Source organism: Sciurus carolinensis, chromosome 18 (assembly GCF_902686445.1).
Source record: "Sciurus carolinensis chromosome 18, mSciCar1.2, whole genome shotgun sequence".
Classification (NCBI taxonomy): Eukaryota; Metazoa; Chordata; class Mammalia; order Rodentia; family Sciuridae; genus Sciurus; species Sciurus carolinensis.
The window spans coordinates 4,467,803-4,490,390 of record NC_062230.1 but is presented as its reverse complement, the minus strand read 5'-3'; positions in this window follow the sequence as shown (position 1 = coordinate 4,490,390).

Sequence of the window (22,588 nt, the reverse complement as noted above, 5' to 3'; positions counted from 1 at the left end):
ACCTTTTCTCCTCGCTTCCCGGTGGCCTGGAACGTCTCTCGTCTTCACCTAGAGACTCTGAAGAAGCCCAGCCAGCAGTTTCAGGGGGCGTCTCTCATTTGGCTTTGTCTGCTGTTGCTTCCCTTCTTGTTTTGGTATCAGGGGTTGAAGCCAGGGGCGCGTGACCACGGAGCCACACCCCCAGCCCCGCTTTCTGTTTTATTTAGAGACAGGGTCTTGCTGAGTTGCTTAGGGCCTTGGGAAGCTGCTGAGGCTGGCTTGGAAGCGGCCATCCTCCTGCCTCAGCCTCCCGAGCTGCTGGGATTACAGGCGTGCGCCCCCGCGCCTGGCTTGTTTTCAAAAGCTGGGTGTGGGTTCTAGGTGGAGCGATTCCTAAGCCAGGTCTGTGTCTTTTGCTTGGATTTTTGAAAAACAAAACAAATTACAAATATTAAAAGCTGAGAGGTCGTACCGATTGTCTTGACTTTGTGTCTTCTCAGGAACCAGAGCTCTGCTCTGGGCCCCTGGGCTGGGCCCCTGGAGGGAGTGGCCCCCTGCAGCTGGGCGGTGGACGCCTGGATGGGGCAGAGTCCCTCCTCATGGGGTGAGCCCTCCTGGACGTGCAGGTGCGGATGGTGCAATTCTCCTGGGGTCTGATCCCCCCGTTTTTAGAGGCGATTTCAGTGCCCTTGGGAGGGCGGGAAGTGGCTTGTGGGCTCACGGCTGGTCCACTCACCCTCCGGGGCTGGACCTGTCTGCATTTTCTTCGTGGAATAACAAGGGGCTGGGATCTCGTCTTACTTAACAAGTTTTTCCAACACTTGGCAAGAAGTTGGGCGATGGCTGTTTTGGGCGATGGCCCTGCTCTGCTGGTGTGTGCTTCAGAGAGAGGGGCGTGGACTTCCTTGGGCCGCGGGCTGTGTGGAGGGCTACCCAGCTGGCTTCCCCACCTGCAGCCTCAGGCTCCTGGTGTTCCGCGCTGTGAACACTAGGTGGCAGTGGTGCCCCGTGACGCAGAGCCGCCTGGCCAGCGGGTGTGGCGGGGCGGTCAGGCAGCGGGTGGGCCTGGCATGGTCAAGCCCTGGGACCCTTCAGATGAGCTCTCCCGGCCTGCGCTGGGAACACGGCGGGTCCACCTCACAGCACGCTGCCTTCTGCAGCTGCAGACCAGCGGTCTCAGAGGACTCGCAAGACCGCAGCCTGCCCCTCATTCCAGACGCCTCCACCGGGTGGGCCCTGCCCCGTGGGTGGACCCGGAGGGAGATCTGCGCCCTGACCGGGGACAGCTCTTACTTTGCCCACACGGGACAGAGCTGGGCTCAGCCCCCCACCCTGGAGGCCAGCAGCCCCCGCCCCACCCTCCCCAGTCTCTGGAGCTGTGCGCCAGGTGGGCAGCTTCCCACCCTCCCTCCGCCACTCCTGCCACCTTGTCACCCTGGGGAAGGACAGCGGAGAAGCCCATCCAGGGCTCGCTCAGAGGCCCCCAGGAGAGCGGCCCCCAGGCCCACGACCCTGGTTCGCATCTGGAACGTCCCTGGAGAGCCCTGTGCTGAAGGCTTGGTGGCTGGCCAGGGCTCCCCTGGGAGGCCCTGGGACCTCTGCAAGGGGGACACAGCGGGGAGGAAGTGGGGCAGTGGGGCATGGCCCGGGGGACATGGGACGCCAGCCCCTTCTCCTTCCTCTTCCGGGCTGCCGTGACCTGAGCAGCTCGGCTCCGTCTTGTGCCTCTGGCATGTGCAGCCCCTGGCCACGGGCCGGAGGAGGTGGAGCGCACCCACCAGGGACGTCCCCTGGAGCTGTGCGCCCAAGCAAACTGTCCTCCCGGTACAAAGGCGCTTACCTCGGGCACTTTGTTACAGTAACGGAAAGTGAGCCCATGCATCCACCAGAAGAGGGTTGAGAACACAGCCCAGGGATCGCGGCTCAGTCTACAGGGTCCCCAAGGACGTGGGGGATCCAGCAGCGTTTCTCATCACCCCAAGAAAGCCAAAGATGCTGGGCGCGTTTAATTGGTGCTGACCTCACACCCTGCAGGGTGAGTCTCAGGTTCCTTCCAGGACGGGGAAGAGAAGCCACGGCCTCCGTCCTCCGCTTGACCCACTTGGTGGCTGGTGCCATCCAACCAGGGAGCCATGCTGCCTCCTGGGAGGTGAGGACTTGGTCACTTTGGTGGTTTTCAAACTGTCCTCCACGCAGCCCTGGGGTGTTCACGGCAGGGCCGGGGTCCAGGGCGTGAGGACCAGGAGCAGCAGCCCCCAGCCCAGCCGGCCTGGCTCCCTCCAGAGCTTCTCTGTGTCCTGGGAGCCTGTCTGAGGAATGGCAGGACTGGCCGCGTCCACCTGGGTGACAAATGTGAAATAGCCCTGTTTCCCCAGGGCCTCCCCACCATGCTGTGTGAAGTAAGGTCCCCGCCCACCTCAGAGGACTCCTCGAGACACACTGCACCACACACACACACACACACACACACACACACCAACACACACACACACACACACACCAACACACACACACACACACCAACACACACACACCAACACACACACACACACCAACACACACACACACACACACCCCAACACACACACTCCAACACACACACACCAACACACACACACACACACATACACTCCAACACACACACACCAACACACAAACACCAACACACACAGACACACACACTCCAACACACACACACACACACACCAACACACACACACACACTCACACACTCCAACACACAGACACTCCAACACACACACACACTCCAACACACACACACGCACTCCAACACACACACACACACTCCAACACACACAGAGACACTCCAACTTACACACACATACACACTCCAACACACACACACACACATACACACTCCAACACATACACACACTCACACACTCCAACACACACACTCCAACACACAGACACTCCAACACACACACACACACACACTCCAACACACAGACACTCCAACACACACACTCATACACACTCCAACACACACAGACACTCCAACACACACATACACACTCCAACACACACACACACTCACACACTCCAACACACACACTCCAACACACACACTCCAACACACACACACATACACACTCCAACACATACACACACACACTCCAACACACACACTCCAACACACACACACACTCCAACACACACACACACACACTCGCACGCCTTGGATTGTCCAGGGGCGCCATGGGGTCACAGGGTTCTAGTAAGGGAAGGGAGGAGGTTGGGGACGGAGCCGGGTGGAGGGTGGTGGCAGGGTGGGGGCTGGAGGAGGGACGGCGACAGGAGAGGCTCTGCCTGGCTCTGGAGCCCAGCGAGCCGCCACTCTGGAAGCTGGGGAGGGACAAAGGGTTCTCCCGCAGACCCTGGGCAGCCCAGCCCTGCCGGCACCGGGGTTCCAGAACCCCTGACCGTCCCAGTGGTGGAGGAGGCCTGTGGTCGAAGCCACCACGTTGGGTAGTTGTCACAGCAGCAGGGGGGCAGTGTCCCCGCGGCCCCCTCCGGGCACTCCCGGGTGCTCCCTCTCTGTAGGTCGGGCGACACGCACCCTCCTCAGGAGAGCCGCCCGCCCCACAGGAGAGTCCTGCCGCTCCCTGCCGCGGTTCAGAGTGTGGCGCACGGTCGTGGGATCATGTGGACGCTGGCGCCGTGCCGGGTCCCTGTTCGCCTTCCCAGTCCCAACGCCCCTCTAGGGCGCAGGGCTGAGTTCTCCCTGATGCGTCCCCGGCAGCAACGCGGGGCTGGACTCTGCGGAGGCTCAGAGACTGTGGGTGAAGTACAGGAGTGACCCAGCTTCTGACAGGCCCACCCTCACGGTGGGCCAGGCTCTGCCCACAGGGCCCTGCAGGGAGGCACTAGCTCTAAGGGCGGGGCCTGCTGGGCGGCCTTTGTTCTGGTTTTGGGACTTGAACCCAGGGTGCTTTCCCAAGTCACATGCCCAGCACTTAATATTTTACCTGGAGAGTGGGTCTTACTGAATAGCCCAGGGTCTCACTAAATTGCTGAGGCTGGCCTCAAACTCACAATCCTCCTTCCTCAGCCTCCTGAGTCACTGGGATTGTAGGTGGGTCCCCTTGCCTGGCCAGGGGAGGTCGTTAGGTCACTGGGGTGTGCCCTGGAAGGGGACTGTGGGCCCCCTCCTCCCGGTGTCCTGGCCTGGAGGTGAGTGGTTTTGCTCCCCCATGGGCCCCTGCCACTGCCATCTGGCCCTCCCAGCAGTCCTGAAGCAACGAGTCTGCTGGCTTAGGGACCGGAACTCTAGAGCCAGGAGCCCAGACAATTAGCTAATTAGCTCAGAAACTTTATTACAGAGACAGAAAGTTGGGAAGCAAGTGGGGGGTCCTGGCCCAGTGGGACCCGGGAAAGTCCTAGGTGAAGAGGGCTGACCTCAGGTGGGAGGCCTGGACAGCCACCAGGTGTCCCTCTTGATTCATGGAAACATCTGGGCTCCTGATCCTGAGCCTGGAGGTCCCTGGGGTCTATGGGTCCCGCGGGGCTGCTCTGCAGTGGGGAGCTGGCACGAGTGGTTCTGGGTCCTCGTGGTGGTTTGGGAGGCCTCTGCCCTCTGCTTGGTGGGCAGCTCAGCCTGCAGTCCCTGGCCTGGTCCTGCATCAGCGGCCGGTCTGGGGGCTGGCCTGACCCTTGGATTCGGGATGGGGTGGGCCGCGTGTGAGCAGGATCCGGGCGCATGGAGAGGCTGGGCTCAGAGAGGCTGGCGGAACAGCTGTCTCTGAACATCAGGAAGCCGCAGGGCTGCGGGGGCCCTTCTACCCCGTGGGAGCATGAGCTTTGGAAGGCAAGGTCTTTCTGGGTCATGGACGCTCAGAAACACAAATGGCTGACTCTGCAGGGGGAAGAGGGCTGGGGTTTCTCGAGGTGCTGGGATCGGGTGTCCCTGCAGACACGGGTGCCCAGCTCCTCTCCAGCCCACGCCTCATTACCAGAGTCTCCCAGCTGCCGGACTCCAGGGCCTGCCCCGCTGGAGATGAGGCCCTGCCCACCTCGCTGTCCTTCCTGCCACTGTGCAGACCAGCCGGAGGGCCAGGACCGGCAGGTGAAGCTGTTCCCTTCCCTTCTAGAAGGACTCGGCTCTCTGCCACCGTGCTGGACAGAGGGCCCTACAGGGCTGTGTGTATTCGGCCATCATCGGTGATGGGGACCCGGCAGCCTGGAGAGGACTCGGGGCTGGGGAGTTGGCAGCCGGTGGCGAGACCGCCGGCTCTGGATCCCAGTTCTGCACCCGAGGCTCCGGCCAGCTGCGGATGGAGACGCTGCCGGGCTGGCCAGGTCAGCCGGGCCCCTGAGCGGGAGCCACGCCCCCGGGTCCCTGAGTGGGAGCCACGCCCCCGGCCCGCGCAGAACAGGTGCGGGCATGTTCCACGTGCTCGGTCCTGGGCAGCACGGCCCCGTTTACACGGCATTTACCTGAAGTAGGTGACGATTGACCCGAGGAGACCCAGGGTGAGCAGGGGGCGTGCGAACGCCACGGGAGAACGTCACGTGCGGAGACGGCCCCGCTCTAGGTTAGGAGCAGAGCATCTGGATTTGGGGAGGTGGGTGCGGGGAGGGATCCTGGGATCAACGCCCCCAGGAATACAGAGGGGCCACCGCGTGACAAGCGGGTCAGTAAGTGAACCAGTGTTTCGGAGGGTCCTCGTGCCGCCAAGAAAACAAGAGGAGGAAAGTGTTCTGGAGAGAGTGGGAGGGAGGCCGGGGTGCGGAGGCTGGGTGGGCAGGAGGGTGATCTCCCTCGGTGACTCCATGGAGGAGAAGTGTCACAGGGGGCCTGGGGGAGGCAGGTGGGACAGCATGTGCAAAGGCCCTGGGGTGGGAGGAGGCTGGAGGGTGGAGCCAGAGCAGCTCCGTGATGGGGGTTGGACGTCACTGTCCTCTGTGTGTGTGTGTGTGTGTGTGTGTGTGTGTGTGCAGGGCGCTGGGGAGGTTAAGCTGCCCAGGTTGACTCTGCCAGTCCTGGGCTGAGCACCTTCCTGGGTCATCGCCTTTCCCCTGGGGGCAGGTGGACACCTGGTTCTCTCCCCCGACTCTGCACGTGGAGACCCCGAGGCAGAGGCCCTGCTCCTGGGCCTGCGGCTGTCCTTTACCTGAAGACACGTCTACACCACACCCTTGTCCTGGGAGAGGATTCCTCACGTGCTGCGGTGGCTTCCTGGCCCTAGATGGCAGAGCCTGTGCGGAGCCGGGCTGGGCAGGCAGGAGGATGATCAGGGTCTCCAAGCCTCTCTGCCCCCGGTGCCCTCCCTCCTGCTGGATGTCTTCCCGTGGTATGTGGGGTGGTGTGTGGGGTGGAGTGTGGGGTGGTGGGTGGGGTGGAGTGTGGGGTGGAGTGTGGGGTAGTGGGTGGGAGGTGACCAGCTCCTGCTGGGGTGGGGTTCTTTCCAGAGGGGGTGGGAGGGCCCTGGGGGGCAGCAGAGGGGCCTGCGGAGGGTGCTCGCTGGGCCTCAGGCCGTTTGGCTCACGCACTCTTCCGGGTCCAGGGCCACCTCCTCCGCCTCTGGCCTTTGCACGTCCTTGGGAATTGTTTTCTCTGCTGACCTTCCTCCCTGGCTTGGAGACCCGGATGTGTGAGACCGTGGGCTTTCCTGCGGCACCAGAAGCAGGTCCTGAAGGCAGAGCCAGGAGGCGCTGACCATCCCGCCTCGCTGACCACATCGGGTGACCCAGGCCGGTGCAGCCTCAGAGCTGGAGGATGGGACCCAGAGTCGGCAGCATGCTGCCCAGGCTGGGGCTCTTCTCTCGGAGGCTGGGCTTTCTCCTTGCCGCTCCGGAGTGGTCAGCTGTGTGGTGTGGACGCAAGGGGAAGAAGGAAAGGCCAGGGGATCCTGGGGCCCTCGGAACGGAAGCTTCTGGAAGGCCACAGGGCTGTGGGATCTTGGGTGCTGCAAGGGTCTGCCCACAGGGAGGCAGAGGCTGCCACACTGGCGGACGGACATAGTGCCTGAGACCCAGTGTCCCCGTCTCTCAAGGGAGCTGGTCGACCTGGGGACCCGCAGGCAGGTCCTGCTGCTGCCCCTATCTGAGCCTGTTCCGTGCTGGGCCCACACTTGGTAGAGGGCCCCACTCTTGGGTTCGCTCAGCTGCCTCTCAGCTCTGCACACCCGCAGGGAGGGATCCGTGTGTTTCTGCTGGTCTTTTGATCGGTTTCCGGGGGAGCCACGCGCATCTGTGAGGCGGGTCCCTGGGCTGCCTGGACCTGAACCAGGTGGCTCCCCCGCCTCGGGGCTCCTTCTGGTCCCCGCGCTGAGCGCTCTGCTGTTCCCTGCTGTCAACCTGACCCCTTGGTACCTGTAGTTCCACAGCCTTTGTGGGCAGATGGCTCAGCTCCCGGGAAGGGGCCGGCGGGTGGGGACGTGTGTGCACAGGGGCACCTTGCTGTGCATGGACACACAAGCCTGTGAGCTGCGTGTGCATGCGGCCCACGCCGTGGGTGCACGCGTGTGAGCGTAGGTACGCCGTGGTGCTTGGCGTGCACCTGTGTCCTCGGGATGCCGTGTGTCACACGCGTGTGTGAGATGGAGGGGGCTCCTGGAGGGCACGGGGAGCTCAGGCACCCGCAAACTCGTCTGAGAGCCCAGGACCGTCCGCAGGCGGGTTCTGCTCCTCACACCCAGTCCCCACGTGGCTTCCCGTTGGATGAAGGCCGCCTCCCGGTTTCATTCTGTAAGAAAGACGAAGCTCAGACTGTGAAACCAGAGCCTTGGGAGGCTCGTTCCTGGAAGGCTGAGGAGCAGGGGCGGAACCCTGCGAGGCAGGCACGCGGCCCGCCTGGTGGTCTGTCTGTTCTTTTCCCCCAATAATACGAGCTTGGGAGTCCCCACTCCCAAGGGCAGAGCCGCCATGTGCCTTTGGGGTTGAGACGCCACGTCCTCATGTGGGGACGCTCTCTGCCAGCCCTGGGGACGTGCTCAGTGGAAGGAGCAGGGCAGAGGCCACCTTCCCGCGAACACGAGTTCACCCACCTCCTCAGAGGCCAGGGGCGGCTCCAGGCGGTGCTGGTCAGCTGTCCTCCGGCCTTGCCCCCGGCACAAGCACATCCTGCTGGCTGGCTTCGGGTCACGACTGCTGCGTGGAGAAGTGGGTTTTCCACCGCTGGCTCTGACCCGGCTAAAGAGGTTGCAGCGGCTCATCCGCGCTCTGCGTCCTTGGGCCAGTCCCTTCCCCTCTCTGGACCTCTGCCGCCACACCTGTGTCAGGGGCAGGTAGACTGGATGGCCCTCGGGCCCCTGCGGGTCTCAAAGAGGCGTGGCTGGCGCCTGGGGTCCAGGTGCCGGTGTAGGGCGGGTGGGCGAGGGGAGAGGCCAGGCCGCGCTCCCCATGCGCCAAGCTGGCTCTGCATGGTGGACTGAGCCTGGCAGAGGCTGGATCTGCCCCGCCTTCTGGAAGCTCCAGGGCCTGGGCAGGGCCGGGCGCAAACTCCACAGGGATGGCTCCGGGCTGGCTGAGGAACACCCACGGGGGATCGGGAGGGCCGGGGCTCTTTTTTCCAGAAGCAGCTTTATGGAGATCAGTTTCGAGCTGCCTGGAATGGACTTCAGGTCAGTGTGCAGCTCCGGCGTTCGGGGTGGACAGTCCCTGTCGGGAGTCTGACTTCTGGTTTCTCGGCCTCATGGTGCTGCGAACGTGCACGGCTGTTCTGTTTTGCGCTTTCAGTTCCAAGTTCAGCGGGTTTTGTGACATTCAGGGCGTAGTGCAGAAAGGGCTTGTGTTGTCCGACTGCCCACTGGGGGCGTTCTGGGCAGGAAGGCCGGTGAGGCTGAGCCGCAAGGACGGCAGGACTGTTCAGGGCGTGTTGGGCTCACAGGGGTTTATCAGGGGGCAGCCCCACCGGCGGCTGTGTGCTAACGGACCTGCGCATAGGTCAGCACGGTCCATTTTAAAACGTCCCTGCTGTTCCCCCAAAGCACCCTCGTGGCCCTGAGCAGTCACCTCTCTGTTCCATCCCTGCCCATGTTCTCCCAACCCTGGTCACTACTGAGATCTGCTTCTGTCCATATGGTTTGCCTGACCTGGACGTCTGATATAAATGGAATGATTAGAGTGTGTGGCCTTTGCATCTGGTTTCTTGCATTGAGCACAGGATTTCCAAGGTTCGCCATGTTGCATGATGTGCCAGAACATCCTTCTTCCTTTTCATGGTTGAATGATATTCCTCTGTACAGATGATGCTATTTATCCACTAACAGGCATCTGGGTTGCTTCTGCCTCTTCGCTGTTGGGAACACACTCTGCTTGTTGCGGGGCCTGCCAGCACCATAGGCTCACCCTTTCCTCTCTTGACCTTTTCCGTGGACCACCAGGATTCTCAGGGGTCACCAGCCTGAAGACTCACCCTTCATTGACTGTCTTGCTTCCCCTCTGCTACCAGAGTCTCCTGGGACCATGTCTTAGTCTGTTCTAGCTGCTGTAACAAAAGAAGCTCACCCTGGGTAAATTCATAAACAGAAATCCTTTTCTTACCGTCCAGAGGCTGAGACTCAGGCCCCAGATCTCCTCCCTCTGTGTGACCCCTGAGCCAGGAGCCCACCAGCTCTTGGCAGCCAGGGCGTGGACTCTGTGTGGACGTTCCAGACGCCACCAAGAGGCGGGCAATCGAACCCTTGACTCAGCAAACATCTTATCACACAAGACAGGGCTGAAACTTAGGAGCCAATGTTGATCACTGTCCAATTCATGGACAGTTCTTGGTGAATCTCTGAACTAGAATGAACACCACATAATCATCCGTGTAGTCGGGTTTTTGAGTTATGACGGGCCATCACAGACTGGGTAACTTACGATGAACAGAACTTACAGGCTCACTGTTCTGGAGGCTGGGCAGTCCAAGGTCAAGGGCTGTATCTGGTGAGGGCTTGGTACTGCGTGACAACATGGCGGCAGGCTCCATGGGAAGGAGGGGAGGTGTGACCACTTCTGAGATGGCAGCATTTGTCCTAAAAAGTCCCTAAAAGCCCATGTCTTGATCATGCTAAAATGTGAGAGGGAGGTGGTATGAAAAATGGTGGACTGAGACAGACATCTTTACCCCATGGACACGTATGATCACACGAATGGTGTGGATCTACATCGTGTACAGCCACAGACACGGAAAGATGCACCCCGTTTGTGTACAATGAATCAAAATGCAGTCTGTAAAAATAAAAAAAAATCAAAAAAAAAAAAGGCAACTAGATTTGAGTGTTGAGGAGACCAGCGTTCAAACCACAGCAATAACCCTCATCTCAGGGGCGGCACGTCGACCCACTGAAGCTCCGTCTTTTCCTGACTTCCTTTCCTTTTCTTCCTGGTTTTTGTTCATGTTCTTATGTTTTCTCCTGCTGGGCCACGTCTTAGGCTCATGCACAAGGTGGTTTTGGTAGTGGAGGGGACATTTTTCTCCAGATCACAACTGCAGCCGGGAGATGGTGGTGGCTTTCTTCCAAGGACATTCTCAGGACCAGGAACTCCTTTACCATGGGGAAGGACGGGTCATGGAAAGTCTGTTTATCAGCAGAGCCCAGCGTCCAGGTCCTATCTTTATGCCCAGGATTCCAAAACTGCACAGCAGCGGGCAAGAAATCAGATTTCAGTAACACGGCTACCCGAGTGTCAAGGAGCGGGTGTCTTGTAGGCTGGCCGAGGCCCGCGGACAGTCAGCGGCCTGGGCTCAGATGCCAGTTGGGCCACTCGCAGCTCACGGGATCTAGAGTGACAGTCTGAGCCCAGTTTCTCGTCTATAAATGGGAAAGAGTATGTGCCCACAGCAGGGTGCTGGTAAAGTGTCTGAGGCCCACTGCTCAGTGCTCAGGAGTGAGAGGGGCGTCTCTCCTCGCCTCCGTGTGACCTGATTTAGGGACCCTGGATTATCGAGATATAATGGACATGTCATAAATGCGCCTACTCCGAGCACGCACTTCAGTGAGATTGGACGATGTCTACACCCGAACGTCTCCCGCCCTGAGGGACGTGCAGAGCGTCTCGCTCACCCGCAGCTCCCGTGGGCTCGCCACAGCGTGCGTTAGTTTCTAGGCCGTTGTAACAAACTACCACAAGTCGAGTGGCTGGAACCGCCGACACTGTCTTGCAGGGCTGCAAGCTTGAGATGGAGGTGTTGGCAGGGTTGGCGGCTCCCGAGGGCGATGAGGGAGGGTCGGCTCTGGTCTCTCCTGGGCTTGCAGACGGCCGTCTTCTCTCTACATCTCTCCTGTCAACCTCCTTCTATGCGTCTCCGTGTCTGGATCTCCCATTTCTATACGGATGCTGGCCGTGTTGGACAAGGGTCCACATAACACCCCTAACTTGGCTTCTTTTGTGAAGAGACTGCCTCCACGCAGGTCCCGGTCTGAGGAACCGGGAGCGGTTTCGATGTATGAGGTTTGGGAGGAGGTTTGGGAGTGTGGACAGCCCAGTCCGCACTCTCCCCTGCTCCACCTGCGTGGCTTCCTGTTCAGAAGCCTTACATGAATGGGCTCATGCGGTGCTGCGCTCTTGAGCTGGCATCTATTGCTCGGCGAGCTCTTTCTGAGAGTCATCTGTAATTCTAAATGCAGAAGCTCTTTCCGTGGGTTTCTGGGCAGCGTTCCATTGACAGAATACATCACATTTTGCTAGAAAACTCACCTGTCAGGGGAGGTGTGGGTTGTTTCTTGGAGACATTTTGACCATGATCCAATGCGTAAGAAATCTGTTTTACATTTATATGTGTCTGCTCACATGCACATATAAATATATTTAACCCAAACAAAAATCCCATAAATAACTTAGTTTTACTGAATCAATCCAATCCATTCCATTCCATTCTAAAAAATGCTGGATATGGCTGCTAAATTGGTTTTTTGTTTTGATGTGCAAAGGGGTCATGGCCTGAGGTTTAAAACATTTCTTGGGTGGGCCTAGTGGGGAGGTGCCACTCGGCAGAAAAAGTGTGAAGCAAAGATGACCAGGCCCTACGGTTTTGGTCTGTCTCTATTTTGTTCACACCCTCAACAACAAAAATAGAATCCCAGGTGCCATATAGATCTACCCGACAGACACACAGGTTGTCACTGAGGACACTCAGGTCCATGGGGCAGCATGCGCCTGACCCAGTGTCTGGTTGACTTCTTCCTGCGCAGCGTCGGTCGCTGGTTCTAAAGGTGCCATTCGGGGATGGGTCCAGTTCTTCCGCCCGGCCTGACTCGCCATGCAGAAGAGTCTGCCAGACACGAAAGGCAGCCTTTTAGGTTGGGCCATGAGCATGGCGGCAGCAGACGAGGCCCATGCGGACCGATTCTTTCTCACTCGAGGTCACTGAGGACTTGTGAACTCTGCCAGTCGGCTCCCCTCCAGGTGGTGACTCAGGGATCCAGGTCCCACCTCTGTGATCCAGAGCTAGGGCGAGAGAGCAGGAGGGTCACATGCTGGCTTTTCTACCTTGCTCCCTGAAGTCATCGCCCGCCGCTTCTCCCCAGACTCACGGGCGAGAGCCAGTAGTCCATCTACTCGACGAGAAGGGAGCTGCGAGGCATCCATGTAGCACAGGGGCGAGGAACCGGGTGAACTGGGGCCACCGACAGTGTCTCCAGGGACGCCTGACCTTGAGGATGCAGCGCCTGCAGACCACAGGCCTCCCCGCACCCTCTTCACCTGCTGCCAGTCTCATGCCTTTCTCTCTGGCTCTGTCCTGTGTGGTCGCTGGAGCCCAGGGGCTGTTGCCCCAGAGGAGCCGAGACTGGGGGACTTGACTTTTCCCCAGACTGGACTTCACTGGTGCACTGCCCCTCAGAGGTGGGAGCTCTGGGGTGCATGGTCTGGATGTGCCTGGGCGTGTCGCCCCACAGTTCATGGGTTGGAGGCTCTGTCCCCAGTGTGGTGGTGCTGGGAGGTGGTGGGACCTTTAAGAGGCGGAGCTTAGAGGGAAGCTGTGACGGCCCCTCCCACTCACTCTGGTTTCTGGCCTTGCTGTGAGATTTCCTGCTCTCACATGTGCTCCAGTCACAATGATGCCATCTGCCACCATATGTGCTCACAGGGGCCCTGCCGACTGGCGCCATCCTGTTTGGACTTTCAGCCCCCAAAACTATGAGTTAAGGAAACCTGTTTGCTTTATAAGTAGCCAATCTCAAGTATTTCCTTATAGTCACAGAAGGGACTAATGCACTGGCCCAGTGGGCTGTCCCGAGAAGGTTCCTCTTACGCAATGCTAATTCCGCAGGGCCTGGGTCACCAGGTGACAAGGTGAAACCCATCTGAGAAGTCCCTGGGAAGCCTCAGCAGTTGTACCTTCTGTCTGAAATTGGAGGGGCTCATTCAGTCTTTTGTATTGCTGGACTTCTGTGCCAGCCCGAGCGCTGCCCCCGGGAGAGCCCTGGCTGCAGACAGGCTTGTTTCCACGGCACCTGCCGGTTCACACCACGCTCCAGGCACAGGTTATGAACACAGGACTGCAGTGTGAGCGGGGGCGCCCGTGTGCTGCCTTCTGCCAACGCCAGGATGGCAGAGAATTTGGGCCTTATTTATGGGGCTGCCTCGAGGATCTGGCGGGAGGCAGTGAGCTTGCCGCCAGGCTCTGGAGGGAGGTTTCCCAGAAGGACATTTCAGGGGGCAAAGGGGCCCCTGCAGAGGGAGAGAGGAGGCCGACAGGTGACCAGACGGAACGCCCTGGCGGCAGCCCGCTGGCCCTCCTGAGCGGGGAAGGCAGCTCAGCCTTCTCCGGGTCCCGGGACTCATCACCACCCAACAGAACGTAGGCAGGACAGCGGTAAAGCCGCCGTGCTCGCCCTGACCGAGGCCGCCAGGCACGCTCTCGGTGGCCCAGGCTCTCTTTAGGGGGCGTCTTGGTCTCGAGCGACCCATCTCCTCCCCCTCCCCTCCCGTTTCTTCCTCCCCCCGCCCTGAGGACACTTGCTCCTGCCCCTCAGCCCCGGTCAAGCGTGGCAGCCTCCTTCTCCCCGTCCCAGCCGCCGGGCAGCTCAGGGATCGGCTCTCTCCTGGGCCAGACCTTCCTCTTCGGCCCCCCGCTCGGCCTCCATGACGGTGCATTTCTTGGAGCCAAGCCGGGCGGGCCAGGCTCCCTGTCCAGACGCTGTCCTGGGCCGGTCTGTGCTGGGTGGACTGCTGACTCCCGGCTCCTCTGGGCATCCTCGCCGTCCACACAGCCACCTCGCGGTACCACGGGCTGAGGGGCTCCAGCCGATGCGCTGTGGGGGCACAAGTCGCCCGTAACAGAGAGCGTGGCGGACACACGGGGAGCCTGCAGGCGAATGAAGGCTCCGCTCTCCTCCCACGGCAGGAGGACCAGGCTGAGGTGCTCTCGGGCGGCTCCGGGAGTCCAGTCCCCTCCTGCAACCCGAGGAGGCGGAAAGGACTCGACGGGCGCACACGGTTTCTGCTGATTTTTTCTTGTTCCTTCTGGTTACCCATGACGGCAGAGTGTGTTGTGACATATCACCAACCTGGCCCACAACTTCCTTTCTTGTGGTTGAACACGTATTCATATGCGAACACGGAAAGTGATGTCCGATGCTTCTACTGTCTGTTCCATTCCCATCCCCCATCTTTCCCCCGTTCCTCCCTGTCCAGTCCTGTGACCCTCTGCTCCTCCCTCCTGGCATTGAGAGTCAGCATCCGCATATCAGAGAGAACATTCAGTCTTTGGTTTTTTGGGATTGGCTTATTGCACTTAGCATGATAGCTTCCAGTTCCATCCATTTGCCTGCAAATGCCATAATTCATTTTTCTTTACGACTGAGTAATATTCCATTGTGGGTACGCACCACATTTTCTTTATCCGTTCATCCCACAGTTTCTTAATTGACCCTATTTTAACTGGAGTTGGTGGCTAGGCCTGGTGGAGGCTAGGCTGCGGTCAGGACGGTGTCAGAGCAGCTTCTTAGGGGTGCCAGATCTGGTGCCAGCAGCAGAAGGAGCCACCATAACCTTCCTGGGACCTGTCATTTGGCAGGAAAGGGGACACATCGCCCAGTCACCAGGCAGACTCCTGTCATGCACGGTGTGTTTGTGTCCGCTCCAAGTTCAAATGCTGCAACCTGAACCTCGGTAGGATGGCATTTGGAGGCAGAGCCTTTGGGGACATGGCCAGGCCATGAGATCAATGCCCCATGAGGACATCAGGGTTTGCTTGCCCTCCTCTGCCAAGGGCGGACATGAGAGCTGGCCCCTGCTGCCTGGAACCTGCTCTGGACTTGCAGCCCCCCAGGCACTTGCTAGCTGCCCAGTCCGTGTGCTCTTGGCACAGACGCCCGAGTGGGCTCGGTCAGGCCCAGGGGCCTCAGGGGAGGCAGAGGGAGGCGGGCAGATGCTCCTGGCTGGGTCTTGGCTGTGGCAACAAGGGGGTGTGGACGGCTGGCCGGGTGAGGGGTGTCGGGGGGCAGGAGCCCTGGCTCACAAGGTGGCCGTGGACTTTTGTGTCCACACGGGTGGAGTCCCCACGCTGCCTCCTCGCCGAGTCACAACAGGCCGCGGGACCTGGGTTGTGTGAGTTCCGCGGTCTTTGCCCATGTGCTTCCCAGGCCCTCGGGGGAGCCGCCCGGGGCTGGTGATGTGCCTGGTCCCGCAGGCCTGGCCCTGCTCCACGCCCTGGCTGGGTGCTGCTGACCACCTGGGGCCTCCCTGCAAGGCCAGCTGAGTGCTCATGCCCCAGGCCCCCTGGTCTTGCCACCAGCTGCTGGCCCTGCTGCCCCTGCCCCAGCTCCGCCCCGGCTCTGCCGCCCTGGCCGGCCTGCGGGACGCCACGTGGCTGGCGGTGCGCGGTAGAGACACCCCTGGTTTCCACGCGGCCTGTGTTTGCGGATCCCCCAGGAGAGGCTGGCGCTCCAGAGCCACATCAGGATCTGGTAGAAACAACTCCTCCGGGATTTGAGCACCTCTGGCCCTCGGGGGAGCTGGGGCCTGCGGGACGTCTAGGTGGCACCGTCACCATGCCCCCACTGCCATTTCTCTTCCTCCGAGGACTCAGCTGTGGGCTGGGGTCATTCCCCCCAGGCCTGTGCACACAGGCCGGTGTGGACTCTCCTGTGTTGGTGACCTCAGGTCACAGGGGACACGTCGTCCATCAGGTGACGTGGTTTGTACGTGCTCCAATCATGTTCAGAGGAGAATCCATTCGTGGGCTTGCCACTCACCTGCTGGGTGACCTTGGGGAGGATGCTTGGCCTCTCTGGTCTCGAGTCTCCTCTTCTGCAGAGTGGGGGTGCGGGCTAGGTAGGTAGGATCTTTCCAAGTCACGCGGGTAGCCAGCCGCCAGGGCACTGATGGCCTGAATGACGAGGTCAGAGAGCAGGTCTGAAGGTGCTGATGCCCCCTAGGGCGCTCTCCCCTGCTGGCGCCTTCTGTCCCCTCGTCCCCTTCCTTCCCACCAAGGCTTCAGACGGCAGGCTGCACCTCCACTCTGGTCATCTCCAGCACGGCCCAGACCCAGGCTCTGGCTTCCTTCTGCTGTGGTCCCGGGACCGTCCACACCCAGAGCTCCATGTCCTGCCTTGGCCTCCCCTTAGTTAGCCTCTAGGTTCAGGAGCTGGGGACGGGTGGCGCCCAGCCAGCGGCTGACGTGGTGGGGCAGCGTCCGAGCAGACGGCCGGTGTGGGACGCTGTCGCCGAGTGGCCTGCCTGTTTCCAGTGCTGGAGGCGGAGCGGGGCTCTGGCCAGCACCCCGCGTGGCAGGGGCAATGGTGGCCCAGGTGCCTGAGGCCGGTTTGCTGGACAGAACCCCTGTCCTTTCTGATCCACGGCCCTGCCTCCTGGGGCCGCCTGGTGGTCACTACAGTGGAGCCACCTCCCGTGTGGCCGCGTCCCGCTCTGTTGGGGTCCCTCCACCAGGGCACCTGCACTCCCAGCAGCACCTGGGCCCGCGCAGCGCCTGGCACAGGGACGCACAGGGTAAAGCCAGAGCAGACTCGGCCAGCAGGGTCGGGCGGCCAGAGCGGCGGGGACGGGCTCCCGGCCACCTCTCCTCCAGCTTGCTGCTTGTCCTTGTGTTTAGAAGGTGCATGTGACTCGCGGAGGGCGGAGTCCTGGGCTCCTCCCCGAGCGTCCCTCGGGGCCCAGCCTGCGCTGCCCCTGCATGCAGTTGTCCTGGTGGGCTCACTGCAGGTCAGAGGGGTCGGGTCTGTGCAGCCCCTGCCGCTGGACACCCACGGCAGCTGCCCGCGGGCACCGGAGATGCCTCTGCAATCGGATTTGGCGTCTGTGACAATAAAGGAAGCAGGAAGCAGGAGGCAGCGCCCGGGGACGTCGCAGACCAGAATTCCTAGCTGTGGCAGGAGGACCTTTGAGGATTTAGTCCCTGAAAACCAGCTCCAGTGCTTCCAAGAGCAGCCTGCGGCCGAGGGCGTGCGCAGTCCTCGAGCTGCGGAGGCAGCAGAGTCTCCGGGCTGTCGGGGGCCTGGAGGCTGTCACCTGGCGACACAATGGAAACTGGCCACACAGAGGATCGACTGCGCTGAGCAGGGTGGTCCAGCCAGCAGAGGGTTAGGACAGGCCCCTCTCCAGGCAGATGAAGCCCAGCCAAGGGCTGGTGAGCAGACTGCAGGCAGGACCCCGCCCTGTTTGTCCACTGGGACGGGTGACGGAGCAGTAAACAACCTGCACAACTGCACACAGCGACCCTGATGTCAGCTCAGATCTCTGCCAGAGGCGAGATCCTAGGCTCCTTTGCTGCCCACCACCTTGTAGATGGTCACGGTGGAAGAAGAACCTTGCACGCAGGGTCCGTGTTTGAATACACCAGAGTGGCCAAGCGACCGCGGCTTCACATGCCGACTGTTCAGGAGCCGCGCTATCGAGGCTCGAATCCTGGCTTTACTGCTTCCTCTCTGCCTTCCTCTTCTCACCTGTGAACTGGAGTTGAGAAGCGCCTCCGCCTCATGGTTTGCCTGTGAGCCAGCATCCCCCCTAAACGTGGAGAGGACAATTCTGCTGTTGGGGACAGCAACATGTCTGTCTTAACCCTCTCTCTCTCTCTCTCTGTCGCCCACTCTGGTGTTAAACTCACAGCTCACAGGCTCCGGCCTCTGCCTCCCGAGTTGCTGGGACTACAGTGCCCACCACGGTGCCAGGCGCGGGGCGGCCTCTCTGCCCGGCCCTCTTAGCCTCCCTCTCTGGGACCCCTGGATTCTCGGCCGACTTCCTGGGAGAGTCTGGGCCTCCCCCTTTCATTCAGTGGCCCTGAGACTCAGGAGGTGTGTGGACCCCCTGCGGCCCGCCCATCGGGGGCTGCTCTGCCGTCCTGGGTGGCAGACCCTCGGGGAGGGCACATCTCCTGTGGGGGCTCCTGCTCCTGTACAGCAGGGGCCCTGCTCTGGGGGGGCCTCTCGCCACCTCCTGGGAGCCCTCCCCCCGCCCAGGCCCGGGTCCTGTCCCGCCCTGTCCTTGGTTCCCAGGCCACAGCTCTGTATTTCCGCCTTCTCGCAGGGGTCCTGGTGCGGCCAGCGTTTTGTCCAGCGAAGGCGACTCATCCAGCTTGCTCTTCTCTGGATCGAGCCCCAGATCCCGTGATCTCCCGCGTTTCCTCCTGAGCACCTGAGAAGTTCATGATCTGCGTTTGACTCTGCCATCTGTTTTGAGACTTGTCGTTTTTAAGATCAGAAGTAAAGTTCAGGTCTGGGTGTGTACCTTTGCCCATGGATGTCCAGGTGCTGCAGAGTGTCCTTCCTCCACTGAGCTGCTTTCACATCTCTGTCAAAAATCACTGGCCAGCCAGCACAGGTGCACACCTGTGATCCCAGCAGCTCAGGAGGCTGAGACAGGAGGATCAAAAGTTTGAGGCCAGCCTCAGCAACTCAGGGTGAAGGGTACAGATCAGTCGTTAAGCAGCCTGGGGTCGATCCCCAATTCCTCCCTCCCCCCCAAATCATTTGTCTTCACCTGGATGGGTCCTTGTCAATCTGTTCCGGGCCATGATCTGTGTGTCCTTCTTCCACCTCCTGACCAGTAGCTCTAGTGGATCTGAGAACCAGGGAGACTGAATTCCTTCCGTTTCACTTTACTTTTCCTTTTTCAAAATTGTTCCCACTCTTCTAATTTCTTTGCTTTTCTTTAGAATACACTTAACTCTAATAAAATCTTTCTGGGTTTGGCAGGAGCTGCGTTAACCTCTGTGTCTGTTTTGGCGGGGGCTGACATCTCTCCTCTTGGGACCTCCCCACCCACTGACTCAGCAGTCTGCACATTGGTACCTTTGCATCTCTCATCAGCATCTGCAGTTTTTGCATGTGAGTCCTGTCCCTTTGGCTGGACTTTAGTCTCCAGCCTTTGTGGAGTGGGTGGAAATGGCCTGTGTTCTCCAACCTCCGAGTCACCGTGGGCACGGAGAGGCTGGTTTGCAGGGGCATTGAATGCCCAGTGCCCGTGCTGAAGCCAGTTAATTCCAGGAGGTGTTGTGGTTTCGGTTGGTCCCGGGGGGTCTCTCTGTGCACAACCTGCCATCTGCAAAGAGGGGCGGTTTTATTGCTTGTTTTGACCCCGTGCCTGCAGCTCCTTCTTGGCCTTGTGGGTCGCAGTGGGGAAGTCTCCTTTGTCACCTCGTCCCCTGGCAGGTTGGGTGTGAGCGGTGGGCTTTTGTAGAGCTTCTTGATCAAGCTGAGAATTTCCCTCTATTCCTAGTTTGCTCAGGGTCCTTCTCAGGAATGAGCCTCAGATTTTGTCAAATGCTTTTCAGGCGTCTTTTGATGTGATCGCATGATGTGATCACATGACTCTACCTGTTAACAAGGTAGATTATGTTGGCTGGTTTTAAAATACAGAATCAGCTCTGGGTTCATGGAGAAAACCTGTCGTGGTTGTAGGTATGGGCGTGCTTCTTTCTATGCATCGCTGAGTCCCATTTGTGGCTCTTCTGCCAGGAGTTCTGCATACTGCCCCAGGAGCACTGTTGCGGCGGCTGTTTAATGGGAGGGATAGGTGGAGGCGTGTCTGCTCCGTCTCATCGAAAACTGAGGGCTTGACAAACTGTCAAGAAGCTTGGCATCTAGGCTGTACTCTGCGCCTGTTAAATCAGGGTCTCTGAAGGGGACCCTGACCACTAGAATTGTTACTAAGAGATGTTTTGACTGTGTGATTAGTTTTGAAACTCAGTTTGCACATCAGGGATTTAAACCACATGGAATCAGTGAATGTGAGTGATTGAAATCCATTTGCATCCATTGAAATTAATGGAATGAATGTAATTAGTGGGTCGTTTGCAACATGATTTTTCAGTGAAGAGACCACTTTCAGAGCCGGGGCAGAGCCAGGGACACCGCAGAGTGGGTGGGCGCTCAGGGGCCCCGAGGCCGGAGGCTCTGCACAGTAGGTGAGCGGGCGGTTCCCTGCTCCCTCTTCTCATCCCCACGCGCGTCTCCTACGTGCCGGGAGCCGGGTGGTACAGGAGCCTAAGACCCGGGTGGCTGCACGCCAGGAGAGGGCCGCTGGAGACCAGCACTGGATCTTGACCCAATGGTTCTGCATGGGAGGAGCGGGGCCGCGCGGGTGCGGCGGGGAGGGTGTCCTGAGAGGTGGCTTCCAGCAGGGCTCCTGGAGAAGCGGAGCTGCTCCTCTGCTGTGGGGCAGCGTGGTCTCAGCCCCGGGAGCGTCGCGGCAGGGGCTCTGGGGCGGGGCAGCACCGGGGTGTGCAGCCCCCCGGCTCCCCAGGGGAGGCCTCGTGGGTTAGTTCGGGAAGCCCTGGCCCGGGGTTTGCAGGAAGCACTTCCAGCTTGGAGGGTTGGTGAGGAGGAGGGTGTGCCAGGGGACACAAAGGCTAAAGGACTCCAGGGCAGGGACTCCTTTCCTGCCCTCTCCCATGCCCTCCACTCCCCGTGGCCAGACGTCGTTCAACATGGTGGTGCTGTGGGCCAGCTTTCCCGCAGAGCCCCCTAGAAACACAGTGCCTGGGACCCTCTCGGCGCCTGCGGTCCTGGGGCCCGGCCATCTGCACGTTCCGAGTGTTTCCTGTTCTGATGGGGCCTTGGCAGGAGCAGCTCCAAGCTGGATGCCACCTGGGGTCAGCACAAGTCTTGATTATCCCCTGGGCCAGGAATTCTCCGGTGACCATTGTGTCTTACCCTCCAACAACCCTGCAGGGACACTGAGGGTACCGGGCTGGCCTGCCCGAGGCCACATGACCAGCAGAGACCAGATGGGGATCTGGACCCCAGGTCTCTCGGACCCTCTGCATGGCACCAAGGCAGCTGCTGGGCCCCTCCTCCCTTTTCCCTGTCACCCACCTGGCTGAAAGCCGTTTGTCCTGTGCTGTCAACTCAGGTTCTCTGGCTCCTGAGACACGCTCCTGCCGGCCTCCTCGGTGGGCCCAGCGGCCCCTCAGGAGCCAGCTCTGCCGCAGGAAGCGCCTTTCTATGGATCCTGCGCTTAACGCTTCGGGCAGTTTTACCCTGGGGTCTGTCAGGCAACTCTTCCTGAGGGTCAAGTGGCTGGGCGCCTGCCTGCCCCTCCTGGGCATCTGCCTTCCCTGGACTGGCTGGGCCACTTCCCTGTCTGGGCCCTGCACCCTCTTCCACAGTTACTGGTCTGCAGACTGAACAAAAGATGATAAGGACAGTGCGGAGAAAGGAGGCAGGCGTGGGGGGCACCGGTCACCTGGGATGCAGGAGGGGCGCGGTTCCCTCTGTGGTCTGCCCTGGGCCTGGTCGCATGCTCTCCCCCGTCGTTCAGTTTCAGGGGAGGGCAGGTGGGAGATGCAGGGCCGGCGGAGGGAGCCGCTCTGAACATCTCCCACTGGGCTTCCCCTCCCTGCTGCCTGGAAGGGGCCCACCCGGCACTCTTTGCCCCGATGGTGCCTCTGGGCCCGGCTGCCAACTCCCCACCACCAGCGGGGGTCTAACCTCCCATCCATTCCACACCGACAGCGAGGGGCTCACGAGGCTGCCCCACGTGGGACATCCTCCTGTAACCCTTACAGACAGTCCCTACACACGCCTGGAAGGCACAGCCTGCTGCACACCTGGGCTACACAGTGTGACTTATTTAGAATTAAGTATCATCACCATTATTATTTTACTCTGCGAACTTTCTGTTACAGTCTAAGACACACACGCTCTTTAGCTCAGGCCCAGCCAACATCGCCATCTTCTACCTCCACATCCCGTCCCATGGGAAGGCCTTCGGGGACACACACGGAGCCGTCACTCTTCTGCAAGACCTTCTGGAGGACCTGCCTTTAAAAAAGAATCATCTTTTTAAAAACAAGGAGGAGGCGTAAGCTTTAATATAATGAGAAGATTCCAGCGTGGTCAATACTCAGGCCAGCAGCACAGCTGTCCACATCTGCTCGGGTGTTAGCACGGCACAGGACGGCAAGGTGGGCGTCACATGGCACCACGTGTTCAGCAGGTCACCAGACACGAGAGTGGTGGGTTGTCCTGTGGTGTCATAATGGCTGTGACCGCCCCAAATGGCAGGAACTTCACAGCTCCGTTGTAATCTTGAGGGACCACAGCCGAGGATGTGGCTCGGCGTGGACAGACATGCCGTCATGTGATGCGGGACTGGATGTCATTTCGCACTTGCATCCAGGGGAGGGCAGAATGGCATGTGACAGGCCAACGGTCTTTGAGGACAGGAAGAGTCAGAAAGCAGCACCAGCACCTGTGTC